This window comes from Tupaia chinensis, unplaced genomic scaffold, assembly GCF_000334495.1.
Source record: "Tupaia chinensis unplaced genomic scaffold, TupChi_1.0 Scaffold149491_1, whole genome shotgun sequence".
Lineage (NCBI taxonomy): Eukaryota > Metazoa > Chordata > Mammalia > Scandentia > Tupaiidae > Tupaia > Tupaia belangeri.
In genome coordinates, this window is record NW_006209335.1 from 159,929 (window position 1) to 170,048 (window position 10,120).

Sequence of the window (10,120 nt, forward strand, 5' to 3'; positions counted from 1 at the left end):
CCCCCAGAGTGGAGGCAGCTCAGAGGCTGAGGGCGAGGGGGTAGAGACCTGCATTTATCCTGGCCGGGGGAGCAGGCCTGCCCCAGCCTCCGGCCCAGCCTCCCATTGCCTCACCTGCCCTCGTTGTTGTAATCTAGGCCAGAGCCTGGAGGGAGCCGAGCCCCCATTGGCGCGCACCACGTAGGTTTTTCAGAGATAATTTAATCAGAGCTATTAATAAGCAGGAAAGAAAGAGCTCTTTATGCTCCTCCTGGAGAAAAAGGCAAAGAAGAAGCACGTGTAACCTTGTTATTCACCCAGCCGGCCCCCCTGCCCCCTACTCCCTCCCCGCCCCCTCACCTGCAGCCTCTCTGGGGGCGGGTTGGGGGAAGGGGCATGCAGGCCTGCGAGGGGGCCAACCCCAGTGTGGGCTGAGGAGCCCAGCTGGCCTCAGGGACAGACCCCTGCCAAGCGTCCCCCCAACATGCCGCCCTGACTCACCTGTAGCCACTTGGGCCTAATCCTGGTTGCTAGAAAGTGCCACAGCATTCCCCACTTCAGCAGCACAAGCTGCTCCCCTTCCTAGAATTCATTTCCTCTTGTTCTTAATACAGCTGGCTCATTCTTAGAGCGACTGTCAGCGCCTCAGAGAAGCCCTCCCTGACTATCCCATCTGGGTGTTTTCCCCAGAGCGCCTCCCTGTCGCTTGTCCCTCCCCGGCACTTAGAACCTTTGGCCGGGTTCTGAGCACTGGGATGGTGGTGTGTTTCTTTTCTGTCTCCCTGTGGAGACTGGCAGCCCTGGGAGGGGAGGACCCTTGGTCATTGATCACTCCTGTGTTTCCCAGCACCTCACACAGTAGCTGGCATGTAGTAGGTTCTAGATCAACATATATGTATGTGTTTCTTTCTTTTTTTTTTTTTTCTTGCCAGTGGATGCATGTGCTCACTAGGGAGAGACAGCGAGACAGAGAAAGGGAGAGTCAGAAACATCACCCGCCCTTGCAGGGAGGATGGTTTTTTCAGAGAGAATCTAGGCCACGGGGTGGCCAGGATGGCCACACCACAATCCCTTCTCCATCTTCCTCCTGGGATTTGGGCCCACACTCACACGTGCCCAGTGCGGTCTTCAAGTTGCCAGGTCTGGAACTTGAACTGTGGTTGGCCACATGGGAGTCCAGTGCCTTAATGACTGTCCCACCTGCTGGCCTGGTATATGTTTAATTTTAGAGATTGTGTGCATAAGAGAGAAAGGGAGAAGCACCCTCCATAGGGTCTCGTGACACTGTGACCCTGTTTCCCCAGCCCTCCAGCTCCTCAGGACCCTGGGTGCCAATGTGCATATCCAGCATGTTTTCAGCCAGCCCAGGGATCCGAACCTGAAGTCGCCATATTGAATCCAGCCTCTCAGGACACTTGCGTTTACCTCTGTGCCACAGCAGCTGGACCCGGGTCAACATCTGTCGATGGAGTTAGGGAGGGTTTGGTGAGGAGTTGGGACAGAAACCAGGCGGTGATGGGGGTCGTTTCAACCTGGAAGTCCCCACAGAGAATCAAGAGCCATTAACTGTCCCTCTTGTTCCACCACTGGGGCTCAGGAGGCCCAGAAGAAGGAAGGCACTTGTCCAAAGTCGTGCAGTGAATGTGGACCAGAGGTGGGGGTTGAACCCAGAGGCCCGTCAAAGGCTCACTGTTCTGTGTGAGTTTCATCCCAAATACCAGCTCTGCACTCAGGAGGATTCTGAGGCCCCACTCAGGTTCAAGAGATAGAGAGTGCTACTCTGCCATGGATTAGTGATGTCTGCCATGGATTAGTGACATCTGTCATAGATGAGTAATGTCTGCCACAGACCTGGGGGTGGCCAGGGGGTCATTTCTGTGATGGTGTTTTGGAGTTTGGCAGTGCACTGGACTGGAAGTCGAAGTCAAAAGGACTGGTTCTTTCAGTCAGCACCACCATCTTGTGATGTGACCCCTGGACAACACAGCCAACCTCCCTGGGCCTCAGTTTTCTCGTCTGAGAAGTGGGGTTATCCACCCTAGCCCTGCCCATCTCAAGGGCTGTCACTAGAACATGGATGTAACGTTTCCCCAGGCCGAATGGGCTCTGCAAACATAACCACTGATTATTACTGTGCAGTATGAGCAATCATAACACCCACCTGCCGAGGCCCCGCTGCAAACCGGGCATTCTCCATGGTGCTTCGCATGCGTGACCTCCTGGAAACCTTGCAAGGAGGCTGAGAAGAATCGCTGGACCCAGTCACAGATGTGGGCCCTGAGGCTGGGGTCAGTGGCCTTGCTCAAGGTCGTGCAGGGCTCCTGAGTGGGTGGAGCCAGGATGTGAACCCTGTAGGTCTCCTTGCCATGGCGGTTTCTAATTTAGCTGGAGGTCTTAACACACAGGAAACAGCCAGCACCTCACACAGTAGCTGGCATGTAGTAGGTTCTAGATCAACATATATGTATGTGTTTCTTTCTTTTTTTTTTTTTTCTTGCCAGTGGATGCATGTGCTCACTAGGGAGAGACAGCGAGACCGAGAAAGGGCGAGGCAGAAACATCACCCGCCCTTGCAGGGAGGATGGTTTTTTCAGAGAGAATCTAGGCCACGGGGTGGCCAGGATGGCCACACCACAATCCCTTCTCCATCTTCCTCCTGGGATTTGGGCCCACACTCACACGTGCCCAGTGCGGTCTTCAAGTTGCCAGGTCTGGAACTTGAACTGTGGTTGGCCACATGGGAGTCCAGTGCCTTAATGACTGTCCCACCTGCTGGCCTGGTATATGTTTAATTTTAGAGATTGTGTGCATAAGAGAGAAAGGGAGAAGCACCCTCCATAGGGTCTCGTGACACTGTGACCCTGTTTCCCCAGCCCTCCAGCTCCTCAGGACCCTGGGTGCCAATGTGCATATCCAGCATGTTTTCAGCCAGCCCAGGGATCCGAACCTGAAGTCGCCATATTGAATCCAGCCTCTCAGGACACTTGCGTTTACCTCTGTGCCACAGCAGCTGGACCCGGGTCAACATCTGTCGATGGAGTTAGGGAGGGTTTGGTGAGGAGTTGGGACAGAAACCAGGCGGTGATGGGGGTCGTTTCAACCTGGAAGTCCCCACAGAGAATCAAGAGCCATTAACTGTCCCTCTTGTTCCACCACTGGGGCTCAGGAGGCCCAGAAGAAGGAAGGCACTTGTCCAAAGTCGTGCAGTGAATGTGGACCAGAGGTGGGGGTTGAACCCAGAGGCCCGTCAAAGGCTCACTGTTCTGTGTGAGTTTCATCCCAAATACCAGCTCTGCACTCAGGAGGATTCTGAGGCCCCACTCAGGTTCAAGAGATAGAGAGTGCTACTCTGCCATGGATTAGTGATGTCTGCCATGGATTAGTGACATCTGTCATAGATGAGTAATGTCTGCCACAGACCTGGGGGTGGCCAGGGGGTCATTTCTGTGATGGTGTTTTGGAGTTTGGCAGTGCACTGGACTGGAAGTCGAAGTCAAAAGGACTGGTTCTTTCAGTCAGCACCACCATCTTGTGATGTGACCCCTGGACAACACAGCCAACCTCCCTGGGCCTCAGTTTTCTCGTCTGAGAAGTGGGGTTATCCACCCTAGCCCTGCCCATCTCAAGGGCTGTCACTAGAACATGGATGTAACGTTTCCCCAGGCCGAATGGGCTCTGCAAACATAACCACTGATTATTACTGTGCAGTATGAGCAATCATAACACCCACCTGCCGAGGCCCCGCTGCAAACCGGGCATTCTCCATGGTGCTTCGCATGCGTGACCTCCTGGAAACCTTGCAAGGAGGCTGAGAAGAATCGCTGGACCCAGTCACAGATGTGGGCCCTGAGGCTGGGGTCAGTGGCCTTGCTCAAGGTCGTGCAGGGCTCCTGAGTGGGTGGAGCCAGGATGTGAACCCTGTAGGTCTCCTTGCCATGGCGGTTTCTAATTTAGCTGGAGGTCTTAACACACAGGAAACAGTGACTGTAGGTTGGAGTGGTCCCCCGCTACCCCCCAAGGTCGGCTCTGCCCTCTGGCCAGCTGGGCCTGGTTCTCTCGGGCTCTGAGTGGCAGGGAGATTTCCAGGGGATTAAACCTAGCCGGCCCCTCCTCCCCATGACCTGGAAAGGCCAGCAGGCCCTCCCAGGTCCTCCTAAGCCCTCCTGGCACAGCTCCTTTTGTACAAAAAGTTATTGACTTATCAAGGTTAAAATACATTCAGCGCAGGCCAATAAAACAGGGATACCGCCGCATCCCGGCTGTCGTGTGCAGCCCGGTTTTCATGGCAACAGGCCCTCGTCTGCACATTAAACGGTTCAGTTGTGCAAAGTTCAGGCGTTACATAAACAGGGAGTTAACAACAGCAGCAGAAATCAATGTCTGGCCAGGCATGGCCCGGGGAGATAGCATTGATTGGGCCCTCTGTCATTGATAAGCCGGGTCCCTGCTTCCTGCCCAGCTGCCCTGGCTCAGACCCACAGAGCTCCAGGAAGATGCCCCTGCCCTTGCCCAGAGCCCCTCTCTGGCCGGGATCCAGCCATGAGGGGTTCTGCTAAACTGTCTGCAGTTCTTTGGTAAAACGTTATTGTTCAGGGATGTCATTCCATTCCTTAAAATATAGTTATGCCAGAGTTCACGGAGACAGCCTTTTAAACCATCCTTGAGACAAGAAACAATCTGACTGCCTTTATGTTTAGCCATAAAAACCACAGCTATATCAACATGTGCCCCCACGGGGTCAAATAGAGCAGGATATGAAACCGAACTGGCTGTGTGACCTTGGGTTAGTTGCTTCACCTCTCTGAGCCTCAGTTTCTTCTCTCTCTCTTTCACTCTCTTTCTAAGATTTGTTGGCTTGGTTTGTCTTGTTTTAGAGAGATTTTTGCTATAGGGTACATATGCTCGCCAGAGAGAAGAAGAGAGACAGAGAGACAGAAAGCAAGAAGTCACCCCCCCGGAGGGATAGCCACACTGCAATCCCTTCTCCTCCATTGTCCTCTTGGGATCTTGGGCACGCATGCACACGCACCCAGTGTGGGTTTTAAGTCATCGGGTCTGGGACTCGAACTATGGTCAACTATGTGGGAGTCCAGCAACATAACCATTACACCATCTGCTGGTCCCTGTTTATTTTTTAATTGCTAGAGGATGCATGTGCTCACCAGAGACAGAAAGACAGAGAGTGAGAGAGTGAGAAAGCACCCACCACTGGGGAGTGGTCGTGCAGCAATCCCATCTCCATTTCTCCATTCTATCGGGATTTAGGGCACGCACACACACACTTCCAGCGTGGTTTTGAAGCTGCCAGGGCTGGTGGCCAGCCATGTGGGATCTAGCTCCCTTAACCAACAGGCCACAGTACCCGCCCAGCGTCTCATTCTTTTAAAATGGCAAAAGTAACAGCACCAACCTCATGGGGCTGTAAGGAAGCAGGAAACGAGGGGACACACATGGCGCCTCTGGCTTAGGGCTTGACAGAGAGTGGCTTGTGTCCGGAAGCTACCCCTTTTTAATCTCTTCTACTCTGATGGATCATAAAGGAGCAGGGAACCAAGCAGTGACATGTGGGTTCAATCCCAGCTCTACTCCTATCTGTGTGACCCTAGGCAAAGAACCTCACCCCTCTGAGCCTCAGCATCCACTCCTTCCTAGAAAATGGGGCCATGCTCTTGCTCTTGTAGGAGTGAGGGGAGCATTCCTTCACATGAATGTGCTAGGCACCCAGAGGGTACCCAATAAAGACCGATTGAATCAGGGGCCGGCAGGTGGCGTGGCAGTTGAGGTGTTGAACTCCCATATGGCCAACCACTGTTCAAGTCCTGGACCTGGCAGCTTGCTTTCTCAGTTTCCTTCTCACTCTCTGGTCCAATTAGAAAGTAATAGTCAGGGGCCAGCAGATGGCGTGGTGGTTAAGGCGCTGGACTCCGATATGGCCGACCATGGTTTGACCTGGTGGCTTGCTTTCTCACCTTCTCTTTCTCTCTCTCTCTGTCTCTCTCTGGTGGATTAAAAAAAAAAACCAATAATAATAATTAATAAAATTAAATAAATAGTTCTTTTTTAAAAAGTGATAATAATAACTAAAATAAAATAATTCTTATAAAACAATTTATTGAATCAGTTCCTCTCTCTGGTATTTCAATGTCAGGTTCATCCATCCCAAAATGAAAAATGTTGTGGGCTTTCTCTGAGGAGAGGAAAGGCTGACGGGAAAGAAGGGTCTGTTCCACTTACTGGAAGGTTCTTAAGAACAGGTGCCTGGTCGTGCTCATCTCTGCATAGTCCAGGCTGGGCAGAGCCCTGGTATACGGTCCGAGCTCAGTCGTGTTTTACTTGTTTGTTTACTCCATGAACCAGAGAGGCAGCACCCCAGGTCGACGCTGCAGTCCACCCCAACCGCCAGCCTCAGCCAGCCCTGGGTCTCGAACTATGGTCAACTATGTGGGAGTCCAGCAACATAACCATTACACCATCTGCTGGTCCCTGTTTATTTTTTAATTGCTAGAGGATGCATGTGCTCACCAGAGACAGAAAGACAGAGAGTGAGAGAGTGAGAAAGCACCCACCACTGGGGAGTGGTCGTGCAGCAATCCCATCTCCATTTCTCCATTCTATCGGGATTTAGGGCACGCACACACACACTTCCAGCGTGGTTTTGAAGCTGCCAGGGCTGGTGGCCAGCCATGTGGGATCTAGCTCCCTTAACCAACAGGCCACAGTACCCGCCCAGCGTCTCATTCTTTTAAAATGGCAAAAGTAACAGCACCAACCTCATGGGGCTGTAAGGAAGCAGGAAACGAGGGGACACACATGGCGCCTCTGGCTTAGGGCTTGACAGAGAGTGGCTTGTGTCCGGAAGCTACCCCTTTTTAATCTCTTCTACTCTGATGGATCATAAAGGAGCAGGGAACCAAGCAGTGACATGTGGGTTCAATCCCAGCTCTACTCCTATCTGTGTGACCCTAGGCAAAGAACCTCACCCCTCTGAGCCTCAGCATCCACTCCTTCCTAGAAAATGGGGCCATGCTCTTGCTCTTGTAGGAGTGAGGGGAGCATTCCTTCACATGAATGTGCTAGGCACCCAGAGGGTACCCAATAAAGACCGATTGAATCAGGGGCCGGCAGGTGGCGTGGCAGTTGAGGTGTTGAACTCCCATATGGCCAACCACTGTTCAAGTCCTGGACCTGGCAGCTTGCTTTCTCAGTTTCCTTCTCACTCTCTGGTCCAATTAGAAAGTAATAGTCAGGGGCCAGCAGATGGCGTGGTGGTTAAGGCGCTGGACTCCGATATGGCCGACCATGGTTTGACCTGGTGGCTTGCTTTCTCACCTTCTCTTTCTCTCTCTCTCTGTCTCTCTCTGGTGGATTAAAAAAAAAAACCAATAATAATAATTAATAAAATTAAATAAATAGTTCTTTTTTAAAAAGTGATAATAATAACTAAAATAAAATAATTCTTATAAAACAATTTATTGAATCAGTTCCTCTCTCTGGTATTTCAATGTCAGGTTCATCCATCCCAAAATGAAAAATGTTGTGGGCTTTCTCTGAGGAGAGGAAAGGCTGACGGGAAAGAAGGGTCTGTTCCACTTACTGGAAGGTTCTTAAGAACAGGTGCCTGGTCGTGCTCATCTCTGCATAGTCCAGGCTGGGCAGAGCCCTGGTATACGGTCCGAGCTCAGTCGTGTTTTACTTGTTTGTTTACTCCATGAACCAGAGAGGCAGCACCCCAGGTCGACGCTGCAGTCCACCCCAACCGCCAGCCTCAGCCAGCCCTGGATCTTGGGCATGCCCAGGGTACTCGGGAAGGTCTGGATGTGAACCCAGAACCTTCCATGGAGGTGTTTTACGACTACATCACCGCCTGGTCTCTCACCGTGTTTGTTGGACAGAGGTAAACTCAGGAAGAGTTTGCTAGGTCCCCTCTGATCTGATAGGGGATAGCAAGGAGATGAGGGGGCTGGGATAACCAGGATGGCCAAGAGGGGTTCCCAGCCATGCTGGGGAAGGAAGGCAAAGACGACCGACTCGCCACCGAAATCCACGTCCCCTTCCATGGCATGCGGCGCTGGAGCAGTGCCCGGACAGAGAGCCCATTTCCAGGCTTGGCTGTGTGCAAAGCTCTTGCCAGTGAGATGTAATGAACAAACGTGATGTAAGGGGTGGGGGGCAGGTGGTGATGCAGTGGTGGCACATGGACTGACTCAGGAAAGGTCCTGAGTTCTCATCCCCAGACCTCCCTGGACAGGCTGTACACACATACCTGTAATCTGGGTAGGCCGCAAACCATGAGTGGACCACGGGACCGTGTTCCGGGTGCCCTTTTCTTGTCTCAGACTCTCTCTCTCTCTCTGTTTCTCTTTCTCATGGAAGAAATAAATGAAGGAATTATATTTTTTTAAAAAGTGCAGGTGGCATAATGGTTAAGGTGCTGGATTCCCACATGGCTGACTGTATTTCGAGTCCTGGACCCAGTGGCTTGAAACTCATGCTGGGCACATGTGCATGTGTGCCCAAAATCACGAGAGGAAAATGGAGAAGAGACTGTGGCACGGCCATACCCCCTGGGGGATGATTTCTTGCTTTCTATCTCTCTGTTTCTAGCAGAGAGAGCAGAATCTCTCTCAAGGGACCAGCAGATGGCATAGCAGTTAGGTCGTTGGACTCCCATATGACCGACTGCAGTTAGACAAGTCCCGGACCCCGTGGCTTGAAACTCATGCCAGGTACATGTGTGTGTGTGCCCAAGATCATGGGAGGAGGATGGAGGAGAAGGGATTGCGGTTTGGCCATTCCCACGGGGAGCGCGGGGGTTCTCGCTTTCCTTCTCCCTGTCACTGTCTCTGTCTCTGTCTCTGTCTCTCCAGGAGCGCATATGCCCTAAGGCAAAAACCTCTTAAAAAAAAAAAAAAGTGGCTGTCCTTCTTGTCTTCCCTTTTGCTCTGAGTTAGAGAACTGACCCTTCTAGGGCAGGGCAGGGCAGGGCCAAAAGATGGACGGGGCCTGGATCCCTAAATCACTTGTGAAAAGTAGCGGCCCAGCTACTGACCAGAAGCACAGGCTTTGACGCAGCGGTGTGAGAAGTGAACTGCTGTGGCGGGAAGCCCCTGAAGGCCAGGGTCTGTCTGTCCCAGCAGCTCTAATGGCTCCAACCGATAGGGCTTCCCAGAAAGGACCCAGACCCCCAGTGTGGCCCTCTCTGAGCCTGGGGGGTTGGCAGAGTTGGGAGGGTGCCCTTACTTGTTAAAGCAAGAACAGGAGACCCCCCCTTATCCACGATTTCACATTCTTTGCTTTCATTTACCTGCAGTCTAGCTCATATTTTGAGTGAGAGCGCGAGCGAGCACATTCACGTAACTTTTATGGCCATACACTGTGTAACTGTTCTATTTTATCATTAGTTACTGCTGTTAATCTCTTACTGTGCCTAATTTGTAAATGAAACTTTATCGTAGCTTGTATCTATGAAGGGGCGGTGGTCTTCAAAAACGTTTGTGGAAATGCATAGTATGAAAAAAATTATGCAAGCGTTCCCATTTGATTTGCACCGAAATAAACTTCCACGTTTATCCCATTTTCCCACGAACTCTGCAGTCAGCCTCCTTGATAGGAAAAAACGTAGTACGTAAGTGTTCGGTACTGTGCGTGGTTTCAGGCATTCACGGGGATCCTGGAACTTACTCCTCACAGAGAAGGGGACTGCTGTGCTGTAAAATATTAGGAGGAGACCCCAGGTGGTGGGTATGTAAGTGTCCGTTGTAAATTTCTTTCAGCCCTACTGTATGTTTGGAATTTTTTATAATAAAATTCTTGGGGTAGAGAAAAAAAAAAAAAACCTCTATTTTCAAACTCTTCGTAGGAACCTTAGGGTTTTAGGAAGGTGCCTCAGGGGAGCACCAAGTGGAGATGCAGAGCACAGAGGGGGCTGGACAAACCAGAGTCCTGTGCCATACACCTCCCTCTGCCCCCACAGCTTCAACCAGGGCATGCTCAATGTCATCTTTTTCACATTTCATATCGGGGCTCAGTGTGTGGTTTTATTTGAAAAAATCCTTCCTATATCTCCAACAGCAATGATTTGAAAACTACTGTGTTTAACCCTGTGATATCACTGATGGGGAAACGAAAGCCCAGAGAGGGA

The 10,120-nt window shown here is 51.5% G+C and overlaps 1 long non-coding RNA gene across 3 annotated transcripts in view; it reads right to left on the bottom strand.

The window, feature by feature from the left end:
- LOC106734171 (uncharacterized) overlaps positions 1-4,077 on the bottom strand; it is an 11,774-nt gene extending 7,697 nt beyond the window's left edge. The window contains exon 1 of one of the 3 annotated variants that reach the window (XR_003548367.1): positions 3,710-4,077. This is a non-coding gene — a long non-coding RNA (uncharacterized LOC106734171). Of the gene's footprint in view, positions 1-2,140; positions 2,371-2,926; positions 3,521-3,709 lie in introns of those variants that run through there. The other 2 variants (XR_001369903.2, XR_001369905.2) reach the window with 2 other exon arrangements.
- Between the last annotated feature and the right edge of the window lie 6,043 nt (positions 4,078-10,120).